At 41.4% G+C, this 10,288-nt stretch overlaps 1 long non-coding RNA gene across 1 annotated transcript in view; it reads left to right on the top strand.

The window, feature by feature from the left end:
• Window positions 1-3,216, top strand: part of LOC106937027 (uncharacterized) — an 11,575-nt gene extending 8,359 nt beyond the window's left edge. Inside the window, exons 2-3 of the long non-coding RNA XR_001422289.1 lie at window positions 1,522-1,527; window positions 3,205-3,216. This is a non-coding gene — a long non-coding RNA (uncharacterized LOC106937027). The remainder of the gene's footprint in view (window positions 1-1,521; window positions 1,528-3,204) is intronic.
• The last annotated feature ends 7,072 nt before the right edge of the window (window positions 3,217-10,288 follow it).

The raw sequence follows: 10,288 nt of genomic DNA, 5'->3' as shown, positions 1-10,288 counted from the left end.
AACCACCTCATCCTAGCGCAAAACATTTTTGGCACGTTTCCATTAAGCAAATTAATTTTTGTAATTCCACTTTTGGGGATTTTTATGGTCAGTGGAAACGGAGCGACTGTCATCTTGTTAGGTGATGGAGGGTGACATCAGTCTATGCAGTTCTCTGCAAGAAATCCGTGATCTGACAGCTGCTACACAGTTTGACAGTTTGTTTCTCTTTCGTCCTTGCTGTCCTCCCAGAGTGGTTCGGATTGGACGTTAAAACTGCGTAGCAAAGTTTTAGTGTAAACTGATCCAGTTCACAAAATTAAACCCATTCGTAAACATTATATGTAGACGTTCAACACTACAAATACAGAAACTAAACACTTCTCAGAGCTTTGTTGTATGTTCAGTGAAAGAGGCTATTGTCTAAACAGTGAGATTACAGGTGCTTTCCCTGAGTTTACAGTAGCTGTGTTTTTCTAGGCTCTCAGCAGTGAAACGCGTTAAAAAAAAAAAAAGATTGTCTTTATGAAGTTGGAGACATGACTACATTGCTCCTGCATGTCAGATCCTTAGAATGTGAATATGTTGGACTTATGTGAGGGCATATTCCTGTCAGCCGGTCGGTAACATTATGTATATTCGACTCACAAGTGGAAACCAGTTTCTGTTGCACTACACTGGATAGCTTTGGCAAAGTGGGATGAGCAGTCGTCTGGCAATTGGAAGATTGTGAGTTTGCTCCTAGCTCAGTCCACCACGTGTCGATGTGCCTTGGGTAAGGCAATTAATCACAAATTAGGCTGTAAAAAAACATCACCGCAATATTAGAGTGTGCAGGAGCAATGCAGATGATCACACCACACGCAAATGTCATTGCCTGAGATGCTAAAGGTCATAGGGTGATGGAAGCACAGGTGAAAAAGAAAGGAAAGAGGAAAATAGATTGTCTACCCCGAGTTACCATCTGTTCTGGTTATGGGTGTACGAGTGAGGGATCAGTAAAACTACACACCCTTTTTTAATTCACTCCATATAATTCTTCAGTGCAAGCTTCAGTAAGCAAAACCCCTTTAAAAGCAGACGCCGGAAGATTGGTACTGTGTCTTCGAGGGGCTTTTAAATGAGCCTAGAAGCTAATCTGGAAGCTAGCCTTCCCTTATCTGAGCCCAGTTGTTCATGGTCCATCTCTCCGCTGACCGCTGCACAGTCAGTCCTGCATTTGGGACACGCCATCTGGTAAACGAACGTCTTCATTTGTTTTCCAGGTGGGTCTCACAATGAGCTTTAATTATTTAACAAGGTCAATCTGTACAGGCTTCAAAAGGCTCCACTGGGAGGTCAGCTGGGTGCACTGTCTGCGCTCGTTTTCTGTGGCGACTGTCAAGAGATTTATCGTCGAGAGTGAGAGTGTTGCAAGACTTATTTTTAGTAGCATATTATTTTCCGAGAGCCACTTTGGACAGTGATCCCTCTCCCCATAGTTAGATAACATAGTAATGAAGCTTTGGACTCTGTATCGTTGTGTATGGCAACTAAGTGCAGGGGCCTGTTTCCTTTTTTTCACTATAACTATTGTTACAGCTATAGCCCTTCATCCCAGAACGCATGTATCTTCAATCTCCTCCTTTTAGGAGACAGTTTGGACCAATAGTGTTGGCCTTATCTTTAATTGCCTTTCCCATAGAATAATACCAACTGGATGTGCAGCAAAGCCCCTCTCCACTTTGAGCTTGGATTACAGCTCTTTGAGGGCAGTGCAGTTTGTGTATATGTGTCACTAGCTAATGGTACAATTCTGACTTCAGTAGCACGATTCAGAGACTTATCAGTGCAGAATACCAAAACCATACAAGCATGCACTTTTCCTCTTCAGACAGGCTGTTTACCATCCACTCTGTGCATTTATGTCAATCCCTCTCTTATATCTTATGCATATTTAAACCTATTGAGAATCTGAGGGAAGATTATTTCCAGCTCAGTTTCAATCTGATGGTAAAAACAGAGAACGGTGTCCCATTCATCTCTACTCTTGCCATCTTTTCTTTACATTTTATGGGTTCTTGAGGTCTTTCCCTTGGGGTGCATGCATGCCAGCTCTGTTTAGTCGGCTTTATTCAAACTCTAGTTTGTTTGCCTAGAAAGTCCAGTTTGTTTGGGGAGGTGTGGATGCGCATCAAAGTCTAATACGGACCAATAAAGAGAACTTAAATCTGCCTAAAAACCTGGGTCTCTGTTAGGTTGAGGTGAACTCTGGTGCGGTTCGTATGTGTATGTGCATATGACCGCTTTGAATGCATACGACTGCTCCAAAAAGCAGGAAGCGGATGATGGTGCAGGGCATTCTGGGTAAATGAATACAACCAAAACAAACGTGCGACTCTAGTGCTAGTGGGAGAAGTGTGTCGTGGTATTTTGCCAAAGAGAAATCCCAGAACCGCTGAAATCTGATGCCGCTCCATTTCAGTTTATATTTCTTGAAAAAGGAATATATCTTCTTAAGAAGTCCTTTTCTTCAGTGGTTCTTGGTGCAGCGCCCCCTCAGTTGAGGGAGTAAACAAGTTGCTCAAAGGGTTGGTTCGCTTGACAGTGCAATGTGAAAGTGAACCACTGCTGAAAATGTAGCAAATGTTGAATTTTTGGCCCCCAATCGAACCACGACTACTGGACTGTGAAGTACGAAAGTACCCTGATCAGGATGTTGTGATCAGACTGGATTTGATATTTTAGACGGTCTTGTATTGGTAGCAGTAGTTGGTGAGGATTATGAAAACAATCCCCAATCCTCTTTAGAGAATCTTGATTCTTGCCATAACTGTGAAATTACCAGAAGTCTACCAACATTTCCAAACTCGGCATACTCGGGAACAGAGAGTTTGAAAGCTCAGAAGGGTACAACAGAGCAGTTTTCAGCCTTATCTGCTAAATTCTCACCCTGCCTCGCTGTCTCGCAGCGGCAGTGAACCTCAGACATGATGTCTTAACAATAGAGCCGTCTTATACATATTTCTGGACAATCCTTAATCTTCGGCTGAGATTAATGCCAATACGGAGTCCACTGGAAAATGGGGACAACGCAGAATACACTTGCTAAGGAGGCTGCACTCCTTTTTTGAAAGTCGTATTATGTTTATTAGTTGTTTCAAGAAATCGCAATCACATCCTGGCATCTTCAGTTTTTACCCTTTGGTTGCTGCTTTCTTTTGTTCTTGAGTGGAAGAAAACTAGACATTCAAATGTTGAAGTTGATTTCTGCTCCACGTGTCACTTTTACTCTTTTATTTGCTCTTTGTTTACTATTCCCTTACGATGGCTGTGCTCCCAAGAACTGTGCACCTTGTTGACTTCATGCTTTGACATCCTTTTATAAAGTGTCTCAGCATTCAAGGGCCTCTGTTTGAGTCTGGGGAAGCTACAGAGTGATTGCCCTTCAGGTACTAAGCGGCTTTTTGAATCTGATACTGAACATCGCTAATTTTAAGTTCTTCCTCACTCTGCAGCACCATCCACACAGAAGAGTCATGACGTCTTCACTGATTTGCAAATGCTCAGATTTTTTAAAAATTTCCAATCAGCAGATCAGAGCCGATCAAACTAAAAATCAATCGATTCTAGTCACCAGGCAGTTTCTTGGTGCATCTCTTATGTATATGTTTTGCTCTTTTGGGTGTTTGATTCATGGATTTCTAAAACTCATTTATATTCTGTAGCTACAATAGTTAAACCTGGGGTTCATAACACCATCCTAATCTAATTAAATCACCTTAATTAAAGTCCCTCTACATGATTAATGCAGTGATTAAATTATGTAGAGCCCTGTTAAGTGTTCTCTTTAAAGACTGTTTTGACTTCTAAAGTTCAGGCCATTCATCTGAGCTTTGACGGGTTGCCCCACATTCTCTGACTTGCTTCTATATTTAAGTGTACAAACACTGATATTTTTAGGCCCAACAGGGGATGGGATAAACTGTGGGAAAGTTCTGTTTGACATTTGACGAGCTTTTTGCACTGATGCGAAGCTGACACTTGCAGGGAAGATTGAACTTGGCCAAGAACAGCAAAAACAGCACTCTGATAATTTCATGCAGGTGACCACAGAGCGCTGCGGTGGCTACAGCGGTGCGTACCGAATGGTAGCTGTCCGTTTTGTGGGTCTTCTGTGAACTCTGGTATCCATCCTCAGACTCAGAAAGGAGAAGGCATCGTCTCAGGGGTCATGAGAAAAGCACTGGGCGACTTTCCCAACTTCCATCTCTGGCCTCAAGACTCTTAAAGGGACAGACACCCAAACTTATTTGCTTCATCTTAGTTTTTTTTTTATTTCTTTTATCTATCTCCTTCCCTCTTCATCCTACCTCAAGGAGAAGACTAAATTAGTCCGCATACGTACGGAAAGGCTGTTTGTAGGTGTTGACATTTTTCAGGTTGCCTGTAAATTGCGATCCAGATCTTCTGTGAACAGAAGTCATCCTAAATATTGTTCTGTATACGGGTTAAACAAAGTTATTCGAAGCTAATATTTGCTTTTGGCACTTTCCAGACACCGAGCTACTATGCACATAAACAAACAGAAGCAGTATAGTTTATTTATAGAGATCCTCTCTTGGTTTCTGTTAGGCTTGTCTCAAGTTGTAATAATGACGTGCTGCTGAAGCACAAACAATGCAGACTGCAGAGTCAGCCTCCTCCTAATTCAGGCTTCACTACGGTAATCAGACTGTGGCTGCACAGTGGCTAATAATCGTTTACAGCAAAACCAGCTACTGGGAGCCTGTCAGGTGCTTCCAGAGACCAGTCTGACTGATTTAGCAGACTTCGTGTTAAACTAGGGAGTTGAAGACTCTATGGTAGTCCATAAAGAAAGAGACATCAGCCTTTTTGTTCTTGTGTGTTGAATTTCTCTTAGCATTTTGGTGCAGAAGTTGTCATATTTGTGTTAACTTCAGACTGTTACATACACGTCTCTTTCTTTAGAATCTTTTTTGCCTCTTTCTTCGCTTTAAACAGTTTTATTGTGTCTTCTTCATCTTTACTTTCAGCTTAACTAAAGGTCCATGGCCTAAACATCGACACTTACTGATTATGCCAAGTTATTTCTCTACTCCATCTTTGTTGTTTCCATCCAGGGAACTCCTGGTGGCAGGGAATGAGTTCACCACAGACAGGCAATGCAGTATGTTTTGTCACCTCTAATCTTTCTCTTAGAACAATGTATGTACAAAATAAAAACTCAGATGTTGTTTTTCATTAATTGAGTATTGTGTTTTCCTAACTAACACAATGAAATGGAATCAGAATAAAAATGTGCACACTCCTAGTGAGACACTTTTTAGTCACAATTCAAGCCTCAATTCATTTTTTAACAACTAAAGCAGAAACACATGTAACTTAGAATGTCCCAGCAGTTTGTCATTAAAATACAGTTAATGTTAGGAAAGAGAAGCAAGCCGTTTTAAACAGGTGTGTGTACATGGCCGCCTCTAGGTTACAAATTCTATGTTGGTTTGCTCACCGACTCTACCGTGTGATACATAAACAGCAAAGTACAACATTTGATGGTGGTTTAAAGGTTTGCTAAATAGAAATGTGACATGTACTTTTTGAGCTGGAAGTTGTTTTAAGATGTTAGAAATCGGTTTGGATCTGGGCCCTATTCAGAGACCATTCAAGACACTACAAGACGGAAGTCATTTGTGTAAAATGTGTTCAAATTTAGCAATAAAATGTAACACTGGACAAACTGTCAAAGCACATGTAATCAACATTTATCGCAATTTTACCAATCTCAAGTCAAAGATCCTGCTGTCAGTTGATGTGTTGGCAAACAATGAAATTCAGAGTTTTTAGTTTTTTCATCCTTATCATTAACAGGAAACCCAAACCTGATTTTTTTTTCTTTCTATTTGTCTTTCCGACTACGGGTCACAGCTGGTCAAGAGGAAATGGGCCAAGTTTGGTTACTGGCTGAAACATTTCCGTAACAACGCCCTGCAACCTGCCGCTGCGCGACGCTCATATTTAACACATAGCATTCTGAAGATTTGAATTCACTGCATACTATCTGAATTTTACTTTTGGTTTGTTTTACTTTCCTCCTCGACCTTCAATAATAGTAGTAGTGATTCTGTAAACTATCGAGCAATATTAATGCCGCACAACCATCTGTGTACAGACAAACATTTCCCTAAAGCCGTCCTCATGTGTCACAAACTATCTTTGACACTTTATATGCATGATTGAACGACTGCGCCATCAAAACTGTTATGGTTTTAGTATGACTGTTATTACCCGTGATCAGTACGACAAACGCAGACAGCCTGAGAGACTGATGGCTAATAAATAAAATAGCTCTTGATGCAACCTGTAACCTTTCACTGTTGATGTATTTTTCTTGTTTCATAAGATAAAAAAAAAAAGGCTACAGTTTGCCTTTGAACAAAAAGACCATCAGACTCACTGAGACGCTGTTGTGACTCATTGTGGGCTCATTTTTATTTCACAGATGTCTCAGTGTAAACTGTCTTCATTATGCCGCTGAAGCTGAGGCTCGGCGTGCTCGATTTCAAAGCTAACCTCCCCGAGCCTCAGGAGAGCAGGAAGAAGGCAGAATATTTTCTGTTTCCTGAACAAAAGAAAGGAAAAAGGAAAACAGCTCCGGCTTCTTATGCTGTATCTTGTCACAACAGTTATCTAATGGGTCTTCAAAGGATTTCCTGAGGCCAAAGTTTGTCAAATTTCCCTTAACCCACATGGGGAGCACAGTCACCAAAGACACAAGTTTCTGTGAGCTCCGATTGGCCAGAAGCCTCGTCTCCCGTGAGCCTGCTTGCAGTGCCACTGACAGATGTTGCTGCCAGAAGTCAGCAGCCACATATCCTTCAGACCTGCCCTTCAAAAAGAAAAAAAAAATGATAAGAGAGGTTAATAAAGCTTTAGACAGATGGGAATTAAGGGCATGGATTTAGACAAGATAGGCAGTGTTAAATTATTCTTATGAGGAGAAAGGACTGCCGGGGAGGGGCTGGAGCGTGATGCAAATGCAACTTTATGGACGCTGACATAATCTTCACTTTATTCTTCAAGCCGTCCTCTCCCTATTTTGCACTCTGAGTATTTTTGTTTTGCAAATAGGAGAAACTTTTTTGTTTCTCTGAAGCCTTCCTCTCTTTCCTAGAGGCCCCCAGGCTCATGCCATCTTCCGTTTTAGACACGATTCATTCTCATTTCTGCGATGTTCACTTTTAACATCGTCTCGTTTTATGTGTAGTTCAGGTGCGGGTCAAAATTTTTGCCTTTGTTTGTTGCCTTAGCTTGAAACCGCTCTGGGCTTCGGCTGGTTTAAGCAGGTGGAAATCTGCTTAAGAAATATTACCATAGCATTCCTGTGAATTTAATTCCACTCTGCCTGCGATGCCAAAGAGACAGTTTGAGTGACCTCTGACCTCTGTCCATGTGTAGTGAGGAGTAGTGCTGAAGTCAGCTGAAGGAAAGAAATTCTCCCAAAGTTGCTTTTCAGAAGAAAACAAGAAAACATCAGGCTGTTTTACAATAGCTTCACTCAGAAACACAGACATTCATCTACAGCAGTCTGAACGACCTAATTCTGATCTTTTCACCCCCGAAATATCCAGTATGAGCCGCTGCCACATGTGGAACTAAATCAGATAAAGTTCCTGCAGACTGAAAGGTCATGTCACATTTAAGATTTTAATGTCATCGATGTGAAACCTGCATCATGATTCTGTACCAGAAGAAGCCGGACCAGACGTAAACAACGTCTGGGACAAAAATCATAATAATAGAATTATGAAGGAGATCTGTTCCACTGAATCATCACACGATATTAAAAATCACATTACAATAAACATTAAAAAGTCTCGATAGTTCCTTTGTGGTGAAGTAAATGTGAACTATTGTTGTTTTCTTCCCCCCATATTTTTCCTTCAACATGTACATTTTGGAAGCTGTTTAATAAGGAAAAAATATTGCTAACTTCCTTGCTAGTATTAAAAAAAAAAAAAAAAAAGAAAGCAGCACCACAAATCAGTTATTTTGATAACAAAAAACAATCACACCAATCTCGAAAATCCAGAAGGAACTGATTTCCTAAAAATGTTGTTCACTCTTCATAGACCAAAAAAACAAAACAAAACAAAACTCCCTCATCGTCAGCACAAAGAGGATGTCTCCGTGACGCAGGCGCTTTCCGATCTCACCGAAGAACTTCTCTGTTGACTCTAATGGGCCGCTGACACCTGAAGAAGATTTGTCTGGTATTATCAGAAGCAGAATTCCTGTGGGTGTGCAGCAGCCAGCCAGAGTAATGGAGTAAGAGATGACTGTGGCAGTAGGCAGCTGTGTGGAAAAAGTCATTACGGTGGAGCATTAAGCCGAGGCCTTCGGGGCATCAGAAGCTGTTCTGTTGTCCTCACCGAGGCAGAACGGGTGAAGAGACGCCGTTAGAAATACAGTAGGAGACGAGGGGGACGGGGATCGACAGTGAGCAGGAAACTAATTCTTTTCTACATATGTAGAACTACTAAGTGTCATTCAGTTGCAGCAGGATGGTCTGTCCTCTGCTGGAGATTGTTCTTTTTTCTTTTTTTGCTAAAATAAATTCTTACCTGACTTTCAGATCTCCTGCAATGTTTTTTTTTTTTTTTTTTTATTGTCTTTTTATGTCCCTGACAGCACATCTGTCAACCTCAGGCCTTGTCATGTACCATTATTGAAAAACACATGGCGATTTCCAGCTTTTGAAGGCCCCATTCATAGCTGTGCTGCTGCGGTAGAACAGTTCCTTTAGCAAACTGAAACCTGGAGATGCAGGTATTATTAATTAAGCGCCGTCTCCCACAGCAAAGAGAAAAACCATTGAAGAATAACTCCAAACCATTCACAGCGGTGATTGGTAAGGCAGTTAAACACCTGCTCTTCTGATGGTCTGTCAGAGGTGGCATGTGGGTTGGCTTCCTTTTCTTTTTCTTAAACTGAACCGACACACATCGAATTCTGCAGCACGTCTATAAGTTACGTTTGTCAAAGTCAAGCTAGCATAAGTGTTGTACTTTCCTCTCCCTTGCTATGTTTTTTTTATTAAAACTTTTTCCTGATGTTATCTAGTTGTCATAGTATTGACAATTAGCAGCAAAGCACTGTGTCCCTTTCTCTTTTATATATCACACATACATTTAAGATTTAGCGTGTTATGTTGCTAGACGACCAGTTTTTTGCCCTCCTAGACCTAGATCAGGGAACTTGGACCAACTTAAAGAACAACTAACTATACAACAAAGGAAAGTGGAAAGCCTGTTTAAAAAGCAGAAACTGGGTGTCTGGTAAAAAGTGCTCAGTCAATGGCTACCTCTGGTTTATAAGAAAAGATAATTAGCAACTTGAACAATGTAAATTTTGTCCAATAAATATGACTTGAACCAACCCAGTGTTGTTCCTTTGATTCGTAAAAACCTGCTGAATTGTGCTGGTGTTCTCGGCCCTCTCAATCCTGAGGTTTCTCCCAGCCACGACTGGGGAGAAACCAGAGTCTGCTCCGTGGGCTTTATTATCTCAGCGTTGTTCCATGGGGCACGGCCTTGTGTCATCTCACCTTTTACTTCTGCAAACATTCTTTGGCTTTTTATCTGCACACAGGCCTCTGGTGACATTAAAGCTCCCTTTTATCAGTGGGATTACATCTACATCTCCCCTCGAATCCCACCCTCCTCTTCCTCCTCGCCCTTTCCCCTTTTTCATCTTATTGCCCAGTTCTCCCCGTCTCCTTCATCTTCTTCGTCTCCTGAGGCTTTCAGCTCTAACATCTCATCAGCGTCAGCGTCTGGGGTCAGCCAGAGGCATGCCAAGGGATGGGGGCTTTGTCATGCTAGCTTATGTATCTGTTGGGGTTTTTTTTTTTTTCATATTTGCTCATCTTTCTTTCAGTTCATCTTCCTCATTCTCTTTGTCTAACTCCCTCCTACCTTCCCAGCTCCTCCCCTCCCTGGTTGACATATATGTAATTATAAGCTCTTATTTATTTTCCTGTCACACAATTCTGCACCCTGGAGAATACTGTCTTGGTGTCATTATCTAATGGCTCAGATGTGAAGCCAAACCCCACCGTCTCCTCATCCCTCGCCACGTTCTAAAGTCTAATTGGTATTTATTAAAAGTATCTCCTGCATCGCTTCTCTCCCCTTCGCTGCAGCTCCTCTTACAGACAACCACAGTGTTTTAATATTCTGCTAGTCTGTAAAAAAAATCCCTGCTAATGCTGTTATAATTAGATTTGTGACAGCAACCCTTAGAGTCAACA

Source organism: Poecilia latipinna, unplaced genomic scaffold (assembly GCF_001443285.1).
Source record: "Poecilia latipinna isolate Pla-1442-1.1 unplaced genomic scaffold, P_latipinna-1.0 Scaffold2265, whole genome shotgun sequence".
Lineage (NCBI taxonomy): Eukaryota > Metazoa > Chordata > Actinopteri > Cyprinodontiformes > Poeciliidae > Poecilia > Poecilia latipinna.
Note: the sequence above shows the minus strand (reverse complement) of the source record. Positions and strands in the feature narration are given on the sequence as shown.